Genomic DNA, 15,628 nt, shown 5'->3' with positions numbered 1-15,628 from the left:
TGCGGGTAGCTTGAGCACCCCAGACTCCTTTCTGCCTTAGGATTTCTGCACAGGCTGTGCCCTTGGCTGAAGGCCTTCTCCCCGTCTTTACATGGCTGGTTCTGTCTTATCATTCAGGTCTCAGCCTACTTCACAGACAGACTGTCACCAGCTGCTCACGCTGAAGTTATACAGGCCCTCTCCAGCCCATTAGCCAGTTTATTTCTCCAAATGCTGCTCAACAGTACTGGAAATTTTTCTAACTCATTTCTTAGTTTATTATCTGGCCCCACTGCCATCCCAACTAGAATGTCAACTTCCAAATGTCAGGGACTTTGTCTCCTTTACTGCTGTAGCCCAGCACTGGGAACAGCACTGGGCACGTAGACAGCACTCAGACATTTGTTGAATGAATGAGTAATAATACAATGTCTTCAAATATAAAACATAAATCGAGCCTGCAGGACCCAGCACTTAAGAAATAAGAGAGCCATCATAGTGGGGCAGGGTCTAGGCAGTCTTCTAGGAAAGAGGCATTCTTATGGAAATAGTCTAATTGTATATTTTTCTTGCAAAGGATATCTCTAGGATATCTGGGGCACTGGACGGTACCCCAGCCCAATCATTGCTGATCAGGGAGCTGGGGGTTCCAGCTCTAGTAATGAGGAGATGGCCTTGTCACCACTGGACAGGCATGGCGGAGTAGCAGCCCTTGGACCTTTGGTCCCAGGTGTGTGGTATTTGGCAGCAGTGTTTGGATTCTTTCTTAAAACATGAATATGAATGTCTTTAGCAGACCTGCACTCTCCATTTTGCCACTCCATGCCTCTCCTGTTTGTCCTACATCCAAACTCTTCTCATGTTCACCTTCCCTGTTCATCCCCAAGGACGTCTGAGCTTTGACCCCTGCCCTGTGTGAATAAGTGCTCTGTTCCCTAGCAGCCCAGTGGGCACTTCGGATGTTTTCACTGATTGAAGGGAAGTTGAATTACTACTGGTAAGTCTCAAGAACCAGCTTGTGGCTAGAGGACAAGGTGTCAGCTTGTCTCACCTGCCCCAAAGGCAGTGAATGCCTGCTAAAGGGAGTTCTTGGTCCCAATTATGCAAATAACCTATGTGGAATAATTAGGAAATGACCCTTCCCGGGTCCCTGCTGTATGGTCCCAACCCAGCCTCTCTACCTAGTTTTTCCTGTGCCCTAGGGGCCAGCTAAGGTTCTCACTGGTTATTCCCTTATCCCTTACTTGCCATTTCTCCCACCTTTAACACTCTTACTCTGACTTGTGAGACAGGAGACGCCTCACTGTCTACCAGTATCTTAGAATCATGTTTCCATTCTTCAGCCTCTGGCCTTCTTAGCTGGTCAGCCCACATGCTCAAACTAGAACAACCAGCGCTCTTTGTCATGATGATATTTCTGTACTTATTAGTAAAATATTATAAACAATTAACAGAGCTAGTCAGAATTTTATGCCTCCCCCAAAACCTCCAGTATCATTTTCAGTGACAATTTCAAGATCTGTAGAAGGAACTCCTGGGAAACTTCAACTTAACTGATTTTATATACCCACAAGGCTAAAATCAACTTTAAATAGCATGTCAAATAAAGCACAACTTACAAAATTTTAACAAAATCTAGTTCTAGCCTTTAGCATAATCACTATTTTAATTATACATTGTTCAGTCTGTTTTCAGTGGAACAGAAAATTATTCTCTCATATTTGTGATCAGGAAATTGTTTCAGGAATGGAATTGGGTATTTTACCTAGGAATTATGTTCAAACATCATTTACAGTTGGTTTATACCAGACTTCGAAAACACCAGTACTAAGCATGTATGCAGTTTAACTTGATGGATGAGAAAATTGTGCCAGGACCAGATCCCACCATAATCAGGGGGTCAGAGCTAACATCACTAGAATTGGATCAAATTGATATTATGTGCCTCCTGATAGGGTACATCGTGTTCAGGGATATTCCTGCAAAAATGCACATTCTAATTTGCTGGATGTTAAAACATCCAGCAAGGGGCTTCCCTGGTGGCGCGGTGGTTAGGAATCCGCCTGCCAATGCAGGGGACATAGGTTCGAGCCCTGGTCCGGGAAGATCCCACATGCCGCGGAGCAGCTAAGCCCGTGCACCACAACTACTGAGCCTGCACTCTAGAGCCCGCGTGCCACAACTACTGAAGCCCGTGTGCCTGGAGCCCGTGCTCCGTAACAAGAGAAGCCACCGCAATGAGAAGCCCACACACCGCAATGAAGAGTAGCCCCTGCTCGTCGCAACTGAAGAAGGTCCGTGCACAGCGATGAAGACCCCACGCAGCCAAAAGAAATTTAAAAAAAAAAAAACACACAAAAAACTAAACATCCAGCAAACCCAAATTGAGAGAATATTCTACACAATAGCTACCCTGTACTCATAAAAGATGTCTAAGTCATGAAAGATAAGACCTTTCTCTATAAAGGACGTTATAGGAATGATTGGCAACATTTGAACAAAGTAGAGGATCAATGTTAAATTCCTGATTTTGCTAATTATACAGTGGTTATGTAAGAGGACGCCCTTGTTTTTAGGGGCCATACACTGAAATATATAGAGATATAGGGGAATCTTCTCTGTAACTTATTCTCAGACCATTCAGAAAGAGAAAGAAAAGAAAAAGCAAGTGGTAAGATGTTAATAGTTGGGAAATCTCGGTGAAGGAGATGTAAGAATTCTTTGTACAAATCTTGGCACTTTTCTCTAAATCTGAAATTATGTCAAAATAAAAAATTTGTAAGAAATGATGCCAACGGGATCATACTCGTGAACTCATCCCCAGGTTGATGGGGATAGGAAGAACCCAGACAGTGGTTTTTCCTATCCCCATCAACCTGGGGATGAATTCCCTTAGTGTACCCTTAGTGTACATCTGTGCTCTGGGTCCAGAGAGGCCAGAGAGGACCTTGAGGGCGCTGCTGAATGAAGAACACAGAGGGGAATGTAGAAGGAGAGCCTGGGCTTGGTTGGGAGGCCCAGACTGAACACAGTCATGTTTGCCTGCTGCTTTTCCCAAGCCAGGCAGCAAGGCCCCAGAGGCAAACTCACTTGGCCCAGGTCCTTAGGAGAGGCAGGGCCAGGCTAAGACTGCAGGGTCTCAAGCTGCCTTAAGTCCTGGAGACCCTAAATCTTAACACTTTCTTTCCTACCCCCTATACAAAAAAATGTAGTTTCCTAAAAGAGATCCCTGAAGACCCAGTCACTGATCACCTGTTTCTTTCTCCAGATACGCAGTTTCCTCCTCTTTCTTCTTCCCTCAGGTTCTCTAGGAGAATTTCCATTGTGACATTTTCAGTTAAGTAGCACTTAATTACAGGCTTAAATGTTCCTGTGACACCCTGCTTAACTCTTTCCCTCCACCTCTATAATTAAGCCTGGCATGGTTACCTTTGGTTAAGGTTACTACTGAAGGGCACATTATAAGTTGAATCCAGGTCAGGCTTCCCACTGGCTCCTGGGTAGACTCTGATGTGATAGCACATAGCCAAAAATAACTGGCCTGGACTATAAACTCATCTCCTACTTCGGTGTTCATAAGAGGTTGAGTTTGACTGTCAACCCTGCTGTCAGGATACCATCCTCAGGAGTCGATTCACCTTTTGTATTCCAGACTGAGATGGAAAAATAGCCAAGAACGATGCTAGCTAGCCACACTGCTTTCTACAACATATTAATAGAATTTGGTAAATGTTCCCTTTGGAGAGTCATCATCTACACGAGCATGTTAATTAGCATATTAAAGGTTCCTAGAAGTCCTGCAGAAAAGAAACAGGTAACTTCTTTAACCCATCTTAATTGACTGGGCGACAGTTTGAACATCTTAAGGAACAGGAAGCACGAGCCTATATTGATATTCACATTGCTAAGTTTTAGAGATGAGCGCCTCAGCAACATTGACTTTTTCTTAGAGGTCTCTGGGCCTAAAAATAGTCAGACTCCAATGATTTCTCTTGCTTTGTCCTTAGCTATTCATCACCAGCCATTTAATGAGCTCCTCTATGACTGAAGAGTTTGTGCTGGGGATACAAAGATGGAGGACATCTCTGTCCTCAAGGACTTTCCTTAGAGTTAGAGAGGTAAGGTACATAAACACGCATTTATCAGTGCCAAGTGAATGGTACGAGAGGTACTCCCAGAGAAATAGGAGAACATGCTGGGCTTAGTCATCTAAGAAGTCCTAGGTAGGCTTTAGACAAGCCGAGAGGCTGCAGAATGGTTTGAGCAATGAGAAATGCAACATGGGTGGTGCAGTGAACTGAATAATTAGCCTAAAGCAGGTGGTTCAAATAGAATAGTTGTGTCCAAACTTTAACGTACATCAGATTCACTTGGAGGGCTCGTTAGAATACAGTGCTGGGCCACCCCCATAGTTTCTCATCCGGTACCTCTGGAGTGGGACCCAAGAATATGCATTTCTAACAAGGGCCCAGATGATGGTCACATTGCTGGTCTGGGGACCACAGTTCGAGAACCTTGGATTATCAAAGAGTGGAAGCTCAGAGAGCTGGAAAGGTGAGCTCAGGCCTGACCATGGAGTACCTTAAATGGCAGGCTGACAAGTTAGACTTTGTTAATTAAGTTTTGAACAGGGACTTGCCCAAAGCAATAGAATTGTTCTGGTAGCAGAGAGATGTCGAATGGATAAGAGAAAAAGACTAGCTGCAGAGAAACCAACTTGGAGGTTTTTACATAGTTAAAGCAAGTGGATTTAAAAGCTCTGAATTAGGGCAGTGACAGCAGGAATGGAAAGAGAAATATTCTTGCAGAAATCTTTGTGAATGAAGAATTAGCTTGCAGGACAGAAAAACTGAAAGATAGTCTTGGTCATTCTCTGAGAGAGTCTTCAATTATATACAGTAACTTGTATAATGTTATTTTGAGGTTTTGTGGGTATTACTGGAGCTGAACTTGTTTATGTTCACACATTCTGAAAAGTGGAAAATGTTACCATGTAAGGTAGTAGGGTAAGTTATTTTAGACAGCTTACATTTAACCCACTTGAGGGCTTATTTGAAGGCCTAGGGGAAAGCTCCAGTGTGGATACATCCTGGACTCAGGAGTGGTCCTATTTTACCATGGACATTTGACTTCCCTGCCAGGCATGCGCTTGGGAAGATGGCATATGAGGAGAGGGCAGAAGAAGACACCTTCCCCAGGCTTGGGACTTGACAGTTACCGTGTGTCATGATTAGAAGACCTCCCTGTGCTCATGATATCTTTATAGAAGAAAACAGATCCCCGGTGACCTCAGTTCCTACTGATCCACTGATTCTTGTAGCCCTATTACAAGCCCATCACTTAAATAAAAATTCTGTATTTAGGTTTTATACTAATATGACGTGTCCTTTCTTCAGTCTCAGTTTGGAAAGTTTTACCACACTCTTCTGGTGGTGATGTTTTGAACAGTTCAGAAGCCTTTTAGGAGAGTTCCCTACTCCACAGTTTAGGAAACAATGTGCATTTCCTCTCCAGAGGCTGTGGACAAGTCTGAGAGAATGAAACCGGCATATTGATGGAAATAGTATCTGGAGTATTTGCTCTCCGAAGGGCGACAGAGCTGCTTTCACTGACTTTTGCCTGACCTGACATGTCAAGCTGCAGAATCTACCCCTGGAACGTAGAGAGAGAATTTTTAGCCCTTAACTTCTAAAACCAACTAGGGGGACTAGTGAATCACGTGATCCAGTGTGACAGCCTGTCATAGCACTGGCCTTGCGTGTTTAGGATGTGCTTGTCTGGGGTGGGGGGAGGGCACGGACTCAGTGCCCTTTGAGGTTGCTCCTCCCTCTGTCTCTGGCTCAGAGAGAAGATTACACAGGGGAAGCTGAGGCCAAGGAGACCTGAGGACAAGCAGTTGGAAACTTCATTTTACTCTCTGCATCCAGTGGCATCCTGATGGAAGGCAAAGCAGGGGGGGTGGGGACAGGGCACTGAAGGAGCCAGCAGTAGTCAAGGGAGATCTGGACTGAATTAGAACAGAATTCTGAAGAGTTCATTTAGATTAAAGCCAGAGGTGCTGACTTTTCACCCTCATGGAGACTGTTTTGTCTGTTGGAAAAGATCTTGATGTGAAGAGCTTATGTCCATGGGCTCTGAAGATGAAAAGGCTTTCTGCCCTATATGGATGCCACTGGATTTGGAATTGTCCCTGTGGTTCAGATTTCTGTGCACATGCTACCAGGATAGGAACAGCAGTATAGGGAAGAGAAGGGGACCAATAAGTAGGAATAAAGTAAGATAGAGCCTAATGCAATGTGCTTTTGGGACTCAGAGTGGTCCTTCATTTTGTGTTCTTAGTTTAATGGGAAAAATCAGACACAGACATTATAAATGGTAGAGATTTAGATGTTAAAAAATGTATAAAAAACCCATAAAGCCTGAGTAGAGTGAACCTAGTTGCAGGGCAGGAATAAAGAAGTAGGCGTAGAGAAATGGACTTGATGACATGGGGTGGGAGGGCAAAGCTGGGGCGAAGTGAGAGTAGCATCGACATATATACACTACCGGGTGTAAAAGAGTTGGCTGGTGAGAAGCAGCATAGCACAGGGAGATCAGCTCGGTGCTTTGCGATGACCTAGAGGGGTGGGATAGGGAGGGTGGGAGGGAGGCACAAGAGCGAGGGGATATGGGGACGTATGTATGCATATGGCTGATTCGCTTTCTTATGCAACAGAAACTAACACAGTATTGTGAAGCAATTATACTCCAATAAAGATCTATTAAAAAAAAAAAAAGAATGGTGAGTTGGCAAAGGACTCATTGGAGAAGAAATTCCTGAACTAAGTGTGTGAAAGCTATGGCTCAGTAAGCAGGAGGCAGGGGCTTGCACTATGCATTTGAGACTTGAATCTGGCTAAGGGATGGGGGAAGGAATATCCTGAGGCAAGATGTTTGCCAGCTTTAGTCTAACATTGTGGTAGGAGCAATTGCAAGGGCAACAAGTTTCCTAGTGTTAAGAGACAGTGTTTCTGGACCAGGCTGATTCTCCCCCTCCCCCATGTCCTATTGCTGTCACCATAGCATCCTTCTTCTGGCACCAAGTGACCCAGACACCAAGATGGGCAACCAACTGGTTTTCAGGGAAGCCAGCCATGCCAGGTAACTGGTGGTACATAGCCTCAGGACCTCAGCTGAAAGTGCAACCAGGAGATTGGCTTTGCTAAGCATTCTGCTAAAAGGCCTGCCAGGGCCCTTCTCCTACATCATGAAAGATGTAGTAATACTTACTGTAGGTTTTGTGCTCTCCATGCTTACAAACAATTGAATTTATGGATTTATTACCCAGGGAATTTTCACCCTGACCTTCCCATCATACACCCTTCTCTAGATGTGCAGTTTCCAGTGTGAAAAAAATGTATGTGCGATACTTCTATGATTTTTATATTAAGTAAATTATTTATAGAAAGCCAAAGGAAACAAGAATGTTTGGGTATATAATCTATTCAGACAGATGTATTGAAATGCATTTACCTTATATAGCTCAAGCCATGGAGAGCAATAAGGATGTTTACAATGATTCTTGTATCATTGGAGCTAAAGCAAGACAAAAGAACAGGAGTTTAAAGGACTTTTCTGTAAATATCTAGTGATGTTAGGAATTTTTGTGATTTCTTCTGATATCAGCTACTGGAGTCAAAGCTTCCAATACAATATTATGATGAATACCAGGGAGACTTTTATAGACCTATTGTCCAACTAGATGGTGGATGATGAGGTATGACTAGTAAAGAACAACTAGACCCCCTATCTTTTAGCAATTACATAATACAGTATGTGGAAGACATGCCTTTGGGGTGTGATTGAATACCATCACTGAACTCCAGAAGAACGGATTGAAATGAGTTTTCCTTCTTGAGTTGTGCCTTTGAAGTCAGTGTAGAAAATGGTGGGCCAGCTTAGTGAGTTATGCATCTGGGGTACTCATAATCCACCAAAACCTTGGATGCCACCTGTGCATATGTGAACTCTATGGGGTCCCAGCCTAGCACTTGTAAGGACACCACTCCTGGTCTTCGGGGCTATTAAACCCACAAAACTAATAGAATTGTTTTCTCTTTTTGTCTATGACATGTGGTCCTTCTTTACTTTCAACTCACTTTGAGGTCAGTGGAAAGAAAGCAGAACCAATATTTTGTGATTAGAAAAAATAATAGATATCAGTCCTGTGGATGCAGCCATAAGGCATTTGCCATATCCTAAATTTGCATTCTGTGGTGACTTGTACACAATGTATTCTTTCAGAATAGTTTTACAAAATTTACATGAAACCAAAAAGGGTAGAAGCCTTTTTTTAGGTGTAACATAAAAAGTGAAAGAAATATGAGGCAAAACATTTTAGAAAGAAAATTGAATTTATAAATGAGCAAAATTTCTAGTATATTCATGCACATCATGAAGAGGTTTCAGGAATTCCTCACCAAAATGAAAATTGTAGATTCTTGTAGAAGCGGTATGTTTAATTAAAAATACATTTCAAAGAAAAGAAAGTTTTCATAAACAATATGCCACTGTGGAAGGAAAAAAAAAATTTCTAGTATATTCATGCACATCATGAAGAGGTTTCAGGAATTCCTCACCAAAATACAAATTGTAGATTGTTGTAAAAGCAGTATGTTTAATTAAAAAATACATTTCAAAAGAAAGAAAGTTTTCATAAACAATATGCCACTGTGGAAGGAAAAAAATTTTTCTAGTATATTCAGTTACTATGCATGTGGTACACAAATATCTTATATTTTGGTTGCTAATGAAGGGCTTCCCAACTAAAAGAATGTTTGACATAGACAATGGACTTATTAGGATGTGTTCAGTGTGTAAACTCTCATGGGCTTTATTCCAATTTTCATCTTTATGTCAAGCAGACAGCTCTCATCTCCTGTGCTGCTTAGAAACGTGCTACTGTGATTAAAATACCTAGAATTATGGAGCCTTTGTCCCAAGTCTTAGGCCAATAACATTGGCATGTTTATTCTAACCCCATGATGGTATCTGAGACCCTAATATCAACAGCTGTTCAGTGGCTTGGTCATCAAGCCCATCAGAAGCTCGCATTCTGAGGGATAGATATCCTGTAGATAAAGAGACACATGTCATCTCCAGGGAATAACCTGTGCTGCCTAAACTTCTTAATGGTGGGAGAGTGGACAACAATGACATGGTAGCCCAAGGATGTGACTACCTTATTCTCCAATGAGATTTCAGGCATTGATCGTAGGAGTGGTCATTTGAAGTGGGATGGGAGAGTAACGCAGAATGGCAACTGGTAGCCTTAAGTTTTTCTTTGTTTTCATGAGGTGCTTTGAGGCTAAAAATGGCTTACATTATCTAGTCTAGCCTTTAGAGGAACATACAGTTGGAGTGAAGGAAGATACAGAATAGAATCACAGACATGGAACTAGGGGAGATAGTTATGGTTTTATTGATTTTTATTTAACTTAGATGGTACTTCCAGTGGAATTAGACACTGTTATAAGTACTTCACAAATATGAACTCCTTAATCCTAATAACAATCCTATAGGATAGATACTAATATTATCTTCATTTACTGATGAGAGAACGAAGATACACAGAGATCAAGTAATTGGTCCAGAGTCACAGAGCTAGCCAGTGGTAGAGCAAGGCTTTGAATGCACTCTGTCTAATCTGTCTATTTTGTAGATGAAGAAACAGAGGCCTGAGTGTCTGTCCAGTGCTGCCATCTCTCTGTTGCAATCCATAGAGTAGGCACCAGTAGATTATTCTTGAATCATATAATCAGGGCAGGAAAATTATACCAGCAGAGTTTTCTCTTTTAATCAACTTGAACAAAATATCATTAAAAGATGAGTGTTGGTGTCAAGAATTCTCTAGTCATTGGTAAAGCTTTGGAATGTGTTCTGTGACCATGCATCATGTCTTCTATTCTTAGGTATTAAGGAAGAAATTGGGCAGTTTAGAGAGGTGGCTTGGGAATTGAAGGAAGCATGGCTAAAAAATAGTATGGAAGTCTGCTGGTGGATAAGAGTTTGTTGTTTGTTGGCTTATTTATTTAGATTTTGTTGATTTCATTAGTATCTTCATATTCCCATGATCAATCATGGGAATTCATTCAACTCATGCAATTCAGAGTCTGTGAAGTTGGACCTCCAACCTCATGGATTACCCTGCCAAGCTTCCTATTTTTCCAGTTTGTGGCTGAGAAATCAACTATAGGGTGCATTTCCTATTGGTCTAGAGGCACTGGATTTTACCTTTTTATTTCTTCTCCTTGAAACATTCTATTTCATCTCAACTTCATTCTTTGAAGTAGGTATTTTGGGTTAGGGAGAGCACATTTAATTTTTCCAGAGGAAAATTATGTACTAATGGTGCATATTGAAACACCTAGGAGAATACAGGAAGATGAGAACTTTTGCACACGGTTGGTGGGAGTAAATCAGAGAGCAATTTGGCAGTACCTAGTGAAGCTAGTGATGTGTATTCACTAAAACCGAGCAGTTCCACCTTAAAATACATGCTTTAGAGTTGAGAGCTGTGCTACTCAATGTGCGATCTACAGATGGTGAAGGTTTGTGGGCGATGTTTCCAGTCCACAGGGAGATAAGTACAGAAAATGAGAGTAAGCATTTACTATACTGTGTTTGATACTGTAGCTTTGTAGTATAGTCTGAAGTCTGGGAGTGTGATTCTTCCAGCTTCATTCTTCTTTCTCCAGATTGCTTTGGCTATTCGGAGTCTTTTGTGTTTCCATTCAAATTAAAAATTTTTTTTGTTCTAGTTCTGTGAAAATTGCCATGGGTATGGATTGCATTGAATCTGTAGATTGCCTTGGATAGTATGGTCATTTTAACAGTATTGATTCTTCCAGTCCAAAAACACGGTATATCTTTCCATCTGTTTGTGTTGTCTTCAGTTTCTTTCATCAGCATCTTATAATTTTCAGAGTACAGGTCTTTTGCCTCCTTAGGTAGGTTGATTCCTAGGCATTTATTTTATTCTTTTTGATGCAATGATAAATGGGATTGTTTACTTAATTTCTCTTTCTGATATTTTGTTATTAGGGTATAGAAATGCAACAGATTTCTGTATATTAATTTCGTATCCTACAACTTTACCGAATTCATTGATGAGCTCTAGCAGTTTTTTTTTTTTTTAATTAATTAATTAATTTATTTATTTATTTTTGGCTGTGTTGGGTCTTCGTTTCTGTGCGAGAGCTTTCTCCAGTTGCGGCAAGCGGGGGCCACTCTTCATTGCGGTGCGTGGGCCTCTCACTATCGCGGCCTCTCTTGTTGCGGAGCACAGGCTCCAGACGCTCAGGCTCAGTAGTTGTGGCTCACGGGCCCAGCTGCTCCGCGGCATGTGGGATCTTCCCAGACCAGGGCTCAAACCCATGTCCCCTGCATTGGCAGGCAGACTCTCAACCACTGTGCCACCAGGGAAGCCCCTCTAGCAGTTTTCTGGTAGTGTCTTTAGCATTGTCTATATATAAGCATCATGTCATTTCCAGTTTGGATTCCTTTTATTTCTTTTTCTTCTCTGATTGCTGTGGCTCGCACTTCCAAAACTATGTTGAATAAAAGTGGTGAAAATGGGCATCCTTATCTTGTTCCTGATCTTAGAGGAAATGCTTTCAGCTTTTTACTGTTGAGTATGATGTTGGCCGTGGGTTTGTCATATATGGCCTTTATTATGTTGAGGTATGTTCCCTCTACGCCCACTTTCTGGAGAGAGTTTTATCATAAAGGGATGTTGAATTTTATCAAGAGCCTTTTCTGGAACAGGATAGAAAGCCCATAAATAAACCCATGCACTTATGGTCAATTAATCTACAACAAAGGCAAGAATATACAATGGAGAAAAGAGAGTCTCTTCAATAAGTGGTACTGGAAAAACTGGACAGCTACACGTAAAAGAACAAAATTAGAACATTCTCTAACACCATGTACAAAAATAAACTCAAAATGGATTAAAAACCTAAACATAAGACTGGATACTATAACACTCCTAGAGAAAAACATAGGCGCAGAATACTCTTTGACATAAATCACAGCAATATTTTTTTGGATCTCTCCCCTAGAATAACAGAAACAAAAGCAAAAATAAATAAATGGAACCTAATTAAATGTAAAAGCTTTTGCACAGCAAAGGAAACCATAAACAAAATTAAAAGACAACCACGGACTGGGAGAAAATACTGTGAACGATGCTACCAACAAGGGATTAATATCCAAAATATACAAATAGCTCATACAGCTTAATATCAGAAAACCAAACAACCCAGTCAAAAAATGTCCAGAAGACCTAAATAGACATTTCTCCAAAGACATACAGATGGCCAACAGGCACATGAAAAGGTGTTCAGTATCGCTAATCATTAGAGAAATGCAAATTAAAACTACAGTGAGGTATCACCTCACACTGGTCAGAATGGCCATCATGAAAAAGTCTACAGATAACAAATGCTACAGAAGATGTGGAGAAAAAGGAACCCTCCTACACTATTGGTGGGAATGTACATTAGTGCAGCCACTATGGAGAACAATATGGAGATCCCTTTAAAAACTAAAAATAGAATTATCATATGATCCAGTGATCTCTCTCCTGGGCAGATATCCAGAGAAAACTCTAATTTGAAAAGATACATGCACCCTAGTGTTCATAGCAGCACTATTTACAATAGCCAAGACATGGAAGCAACCTAAATATCCATCGACAGATGAATGGATAAAGAAGATGGGGTGCATGTGTGTGTGTGTGTGTGTGTGTATACACACACACACAATGGAATATTACTCAGCCATAAAAAAGAATGACAGTGCCATTTGCAGCAACATGGATGGACCTAGAGATTATCATATTAAGTGAAGTAAGTCGGACAGAGAAAGACAAATATCATAGGATATCACTTATATGTGGAATCTAAAAAAATATGATACAAATGAACTTATTTACAAAACAGAAACAGACTCACAGACTTAGAAAACAAACTTATGATTACCAAAGGGGAAAGTGATGGGGGAGGATAAATTGGGAGTTTGGGATTAACATATACACTCTACTGTATATCAATTAGATAAACAATAAGGACCTACTGTGTAGCACAGGGAACTATATTCAATATCTTATAATAACCTATAATGGCAAAGAATCTGAAAAAGAATGTATATGTGTATATATACACACATATGTATGTATAACTGAATCACTTTGCTGTATATCTGAAACCAATACAACTTTGTAAATCAACTATAGTTCAATTAAAAGAAAGATTAAAAAAAAAACTGAAACAAATATGGCAAAAATGTCTACACTTATCATATCTAGGTGGTGGGTATTTGGATGTTACATTTTTTCTATATTTTTTTCTATTTAAAAAATATCTCATAGTGGGACTTCCCCAGCGGTCCAGTCGTTAAGACTCCATGCTTCCACTGCAGGGGGTGAGGGTTCGATCCCTGGTTGGGGAACTAAGATCCCACATGCTGCGTGGTGCAGCCAAAACAAAATGAAAAAAATAAAAATATCTCATAGTAAAATCAGCCTCAGAATATTATTTTCTATGATCTAGGAAGCAAGTTGGACATACCAGGGAACTTTATTTCTGCAGTGTCCAAGGACACATTTGTCTTCCCAGTGGCTTAAAACCAGATACCAATCTTATGGGCAGTTTTTAATGCCTCAGGGCTGAAGAGAAAGCATTGGTTCAGAACCCTGGAGAGATGTAGAGGTGCCTGGATTCTGGTCCTAGCTTTATGACTAACTAATTTGTGACCATGGATTTCCCATATACAAGCTTTCATTGCCTTATCTGTAAAATCAGTGAGACTGAGATTGTTTTCAGCATTGAAATTTAATAACATAAATTATATATAAATGTCTATTTGAAATGTCACATAGACTAACAACTTGATGTTCCTTTTTACAATAATTATAGAGGCTAACAGAATTCATGGAGTAGACACAGATGTGGGAATAGAATTAAATATATGTGCAGTGGAGTCAGATCTGGGTTTAAATTTTGCCTCTCTGCCGCACTAATGATGACCCTCGGTTTCCTGGAACACTCTATTTCCTAAGATGATACTCATACTTAGTACCTGTCTCAGCTTGGAAAGATCTGATGAGATAACAGTATTACTGTTGTAGTTGTTACAAATCAGTCAGTTAACTGTTGTGCCCGGAAAGGTCTAGAATAAATTCTCAAACCGCTCATCGCAGCCATCTTCCAAAAATGGGATGAGCATCACATGCCAATTATTCTTTGAAGTAGCAATGAACTAAGTACACATTTTCTAGACTAAATGATGCCACATCTTTTTGTAACTATGCATTCAAAGTGATTTAGAAATAGTCCTGTCTCAATACGGGACCCTAACTAGATGACAAGTTAGAGATTGCTTCCAACTCTTCAGTTCTCTTTTATGTGGGCTGTGGTTGAATGGCCCTGATTGTTTACACAGAAGAAACTTGAAACAAAATTGAGAATACTCTTGATTTTTAATTTGTACTTTATAATCTGTACACTTGCCATTAATTTGTACAGAATGCACCAAAGCAGAATCAGATGATAGAGAGAGGAGCAGAATGGTCAGTCAAAATTTACATTCTTGAATCTCAAAGCCAGGCTGTGGTTTGTCATGGAACAGAAAACTTAGGCAGTCATCCGTCTTATTTAGTAACACAAGGCACAGTTAATGTGGCTGGGCCTCTAGCTCTGCTGACACAACATATGCTGATAAATCTAAGTTTTGAAGGCTTGGATTTAACAGAGACTTGTGGTATCACAGGGGCCTGGTGAATGAAAAGCCTCTGCAGCTTATCAGCAGAGAGATAAGAGGCCCTGGTCCCACTACTAGTGCTGCAGTGGTGCTGCTGAGATGTTTATCACCCGGGCTTCTGAGAACAGGAGTTTGACCCATACCAAACACTTCAGAAATAATGTCAACACACCCAAGACCACAGCCAGCACAGAATTCTCTGAGATAAGATTACAGCTTTGTCCTTAAAGGGATGTCAACCAAGTCGGTCGATCACTAAATATTCCCTGAGCCGAGCAACCCTATGAGTTATCCTTCATACCAGGGGGCTTTAGAAGCTCAATTTTTAATGGTTGTACATGCAGATATTCTGTTCTTGTTTTCTAAAGTATGCACAGAACTCTAACCATATCTAAGAAAATTCCCGCAGGGTCAAGAGCCTGAGCTTGGTGCCTGTGAGATCAGCCGGTTATAGAAGCTGGAGGCAGGTCTCTACTGGCAAAAACATTTATTCTCTTTATTTTAAGATTCGGTTTCTAATGTATTGGACAGGTCTAGGCCGTCGGGCCTCCAAGGCCAGGTTAGACCTCTAGTCTCGGTCTAGGATAAAGTCATTACTGTATAGGAAAAGATGATTCGGTCTTTGAGACCAGTGGGTGTAAAAAGCCACGGCAGTACTTTGTGTAAATACCTAGTCATGTGTTTGGTTTAACTACCAGTGTGCAAACTGGTACCAGGGCCACAGGGCCCATCAGGGGTTGAGGTGAATCTGGTCAGGTATTCTCCCAAGACCTCTTTGGCAATGAGAAGAAGCAGCGTAAGAGAGACAGCTCACCTGTGATGTGTCATCCAGATACTAACCGTATCA

General features: G+C 41.0%; 1 protein-coding gene across 10 annotated transcripts in view; it reads left to right on the top strand.

Annotated features, from left to right (window-relative positions):
* KALRN (kalirin RhoGEF kinase) overlaps positions 1 to 15,628 on the top strand; it is a gene marked incomplete at its 3' end in the record, with an annotated part of 654,541 nt that overhangs the window by 562,146 nt on the left and 76,767 nt on the right. The gene's annotated exons all lie outside the window — the stretch shown is intronic.

The sequence above is a fragment of the Balaenoptera physalus genome (genome assembly GCF_965194825.1).
Source record: "Balaenoptera physalus genome assembly, chromosome: 4".
In the NCBI taxonomy this organism is placed as follows: domain Eukaryota; kingdom Metazoa; phylum Chordata; class Mammalia; order Artiodactyla; family Balaenopteridae; genus Balaenoptera; species Balaenoptera physalus.
Note: the sequence above shows the minus strand (reverse complement) of the source record. Positions and strands in the feature narration are given on the sequence as shown.